This window comes from Amblyomma mixtum, chromosome 10 (assembly GCF_055824585.1).
Source record: "Amblyomma mixtum isolate Tamu chromosome 10, ASM5582458v1, whole genome shotgun sequence".
Taxonomy (NCBI): Eukaryota; Metazoa; Arthropoda; class Arachnida; order Ixodida; family Ixodidae; genus Amblyomma; species Amblyomma mixtum.
The window spans coordinates 12284646-12288465 of record NC_143021.1 but is presented as its reverse complement, the minus strand read 5'-3'; the positions used below and the strand labels follow the sequence as shown (position 1 = coordinate 12288465).

At 45.4% G+C, this 3820-nt stretch overlaps 1 long non-coding RNA gene across 1 annotated transcript; it reads right to left on the bottom strand.

Moving 5' to 3' along the window:
• Positions 1–368: 368 nt before the first annotated feature.
• On the bottom strand, positions 369–1434 carry LOC149325150 (uncharacterized). Its single transcript, XR_016286125.1, has 2 exons — positions 1099–1434; positions 369–510 (listed from the first exon to the last, which is right to left on the bottom strand). It is a non-coding gene; the product is annotated as an uncharacterized LOC149325150 (long non-coding RNA).
• Between the last annotated feature and the right edge of the window lie 2386 nt (positions 1435–3820).

Below are 3820 nucleotides of genomic sequence, written 5' to 3'. Positions count from 1 at the left end.
CACTTTATTGAGCAGCAGCCATTATTGGTCGCTGTAATATTTCAGTAATTTAGAATGCTGTCTGAATGTTTCTAAAACATTATGACAGCATTGCAGCAATATTGTAGTAACATCCCAAGCAACCACAGATATCCATCGGCCGGCCGTTGGCCGTCCGTTTCGGATGTTCCGGACGGCCGGCGGACGTCCGCGAACAGCCGGTGGACGTCCGTCGGCCGTCCTGTAGGCGTCCAAAGGGACATGTTTGTCTGGCCAACGGACATCGATTTCGGACGTCCGTTCCCGGATCTTTCTCGGATGTTTGCATATATGGCACATGCATACTTTCATCGTGTCCGCGGAGCAATAAAATGAAAAAGCAACTGAAAGTACAGCGAGAATATTTTATTGTGATTGTACATCAGCACAGGCCTGAGTTACTGTGAAGTGTGTAGCTCCTCAATAAGACGTAAAACTTCGAGCGCACATCCATCTTCCTACTTCCATGATGAAGCGGAAGCGAACAGCTTTCTGCAAAAAATGAAAAGAAAAAGGTTAGGAATCAAGCCCACGTCAAATCTCAGTAGACCATGATAAATTCAAAAATGCTTGACAACTTTGTTATTGGTATTCACGTTAATGAAGCCCAAAATAACACAGAGGTGAGAGACGCACCGACATAGTCATCATCCTTGACACCAGAAGGTATTCTATGCTTGCAAGGGGCCAAGAGCTAGGAAATTGAGCATTTTTCATGATGGCACGCGCCCTACAACCCACCTGTTTACATGCAGTCTCTAATTTCAGAGAAGTTCTGCCGTCCTTTCCCTAGACTCAAGCAATAACCAGTGTCAGGACTGCTAACAAAAAGATTATGCCTGTGCCAAATTGCAAGAGAACATGATAACTTCAAGAATGTTCGGCAACTTCGTCAATGCTATTCAAGTTAATGAAGACCACAACAGCACAAAGAGGCAAGAGACGTAGCACAAGTCTCAACCCATCTGCAGCCCACACCACAGTATAGCCATAACATAACTCCAACTCTCCCGCGAGAGAATGTTACAGATCCTGCTCCATTGTCATAAAAGTAATTCCCAAGCAGTGTACTGCACTTACCTCCGTAGGCCAAGCCGTAGGCAATCACACTAGGCCTTCTTTCATCCGAAGTCGGTGTAGTACGATATTCCAGCGTTCCAGGAGGGCTTCAGGCACTTGCCGCATCCTTCGAATTGTTCAAGTTACACACCACTTTCGTCCGCAGACTAAAAAAAGCCACACATTCTAGTAACAGAGCTCAAAAGGGGCACCACGCTTCGCACCAAACTAGCAACGCCGCCATTATGCCGCTGCACTCTGTGGCTGATGGATTGGATTGGGCTGGCTACAAGCTGCATTTAGGATGATGATGATAGCGGAGTTCGGCGGGAGTTTTGAATACACAAGTGGTTTCAATCGCGTTTTACAACGGCGGACACGATGTCGCTACTGATTTTTAGATGTTTTCTAGATGTAAATTAGTAATTGATTTACTGTAAATTTGTGTAGCACTCGCTCCTACCCTTAAATAAATTTAGTTCAGCAGTGGCCCTTGCACTGCAAGTATATGACTTGGGAATTGCGCGAATTTACAAAAGTCCTCAAGTCAAACCCTGTAGCTCATGGAAATAATTTCTCCAAAGCAGATATGCACATATTAACGCAATTTCTCGCACACTAGCCAATAAAACTGACAAAATTTCCTTCGCGAATAAAATTTTCTAGGTTAAAAAAGCGAACTCTACAGTATACATACTCGAACGGCGCGGCTTTTCTATGTGAAAAATTACAAAAAAAACTCTATACTCATATCCGGAGAATATACTCCACCGTACATCCCTCGGACGTACACCTTGTCTCTAATGCGGATATACAAAAGCGGATAGTGTCCGTACGTCCGGCGGATGTATGAATACGGATATCCGAAATCGGATTGTGTTCGTATGTCCGATGGACGTCCGATTTCGGCAAAGGACGTTCGGATCTAGCTCGTACGTCCGACGGATATCTGTGGTTGCTTGGGATTGTCGTGGGAATGTTGCATGTGTGCGAATAAAAAGTTGTATCAACATTAAGAAATTGTTGTAGCAATGTTGCATTAATATTGTCTCCAGAAGTTGCTTTAACATTGACTGAAAGTTGATGTAACATTGCAGCAATATTATCTCAACGTTGTCTTATGTATGTTGCCTTAACGTGGCAAAAAGAGGACGCTAGCCACGTTAAGGCAATGTTAGAAGGTAACGTTGTGGCCACACTGAGGCAACAAAGCGTGCTACTAGGGTTTGTCTTTCGTGTGCTTAGTTGAATATTATTCGCCTTTAAAGGGACTGTGATGAGAGCTCTATTGTTACTTTTTTAAAGCAAAATCCGATAGTTCGGCATTTCATGACTTTGTTGCCACTTGGCTGGCAGCAAAAGATGCATTTGTTTCTAAGAAATTTGGATTTGAAGTTGAAAAAGTTTTTCCCGCCGCTCTGATTGAAACTTGGGATTCTCTTATGACGCCTCAGGACTAAAGCCTGTTTCACATGACAGCGAAAATGCTAGCGAATCCTGTCGCCGCGGCGGAAAAACCTGTTTTGAGTCGTCGCTGCGACGAGCGGCGAGGTTTCAACAAGTTGGAAATTTTCGCTGCGACGCGTCGCTCAATCGCTCAGTCGCTTGCATGTGAACCGGCCTTAAGTGACGTGAAACATGACGTGCACAAGACGTAACGCAGACTCCGTGATTTCTGACAGCCAGCATTGCGCCTAGCAGCAGCCGAAAAGAAAGCCATCGCCGGCCGCACTTTGAAGGCATCTATCGGCTATTGCGGCCGTCGCTACCGTTGCTTCGTTTACGTTTGCACCGGCGTTTTGCCAGCGTTACGATGGATCCCGTTCTCGAAGTCGTCAACGAAGTTCTCGCAAATAGACACCTTTATCATACCGTGTACCTTGTTACCGTTCGCGGAATACCGGGAGCCCGCCGGCGAACAGGCGCTGATTGGTCCCGATGCTGCTGGCCCGCACGTAGCTGCCGGGTACGTGGTGCCATCTGGCGACGTCAAGGAGATTTGCGCAGGCATTGGCGTGGCCGCCGCGATCTGCTCCGGCGGCGGCGCGGGCAAAAGCGCGCTTCGATCGCGGAGGCCACGGCATTGGCGGCGCCTCAGCGATTTGTGGCATCTCGTGTCCCAGTGTCGCTAGAACTATTGGTTCTAGCAACACTGTTTTGTCCTATGACGTCATCCCGCTTGTACTTGCGAGTTTGGCCTGTGGCGGCGATACCTGTATTTTGGTTCTTGCTCTTTTCTACGTTACAAGAGCTTTGTTGTCAGTATGAGTGGTGTTTTTTTAATCAGGAGGTGGTATTCTGTCGATACACGCCAACTTCGATTTCTCCTTAGTGTCCCTTTAACAACGTGCTAAGTTTTTCTAATTATGGATTAGTCGTTGTGAATATTTCATACGTGTTAACTCCATAAAAGAAAACGTTGGTGCCATCTACATATAGGACCATATTTTTACACCCCGGAATGTTACCAATATAATTTATGTACAATAAAAAGAGCACAGCCCGAAGAATAGACCCCTGAGGTACTACGTATGTTATAGGCTCCGTTTCTGATTTTAATTTATTGATAACTCTGCATTGCGAACTACCACTTAAGTAACTTTTTAATAGAGACAATGCTACACCGTGGATACCACAGAATGGAAGTTCGCATCATGTTGTACACAGTCAAACGCCTTTCGAAAATCTAAAAAGATTCCTAGAGTAAACAGTTTATTCTCTATATTGTCAAGAATTTCATCTT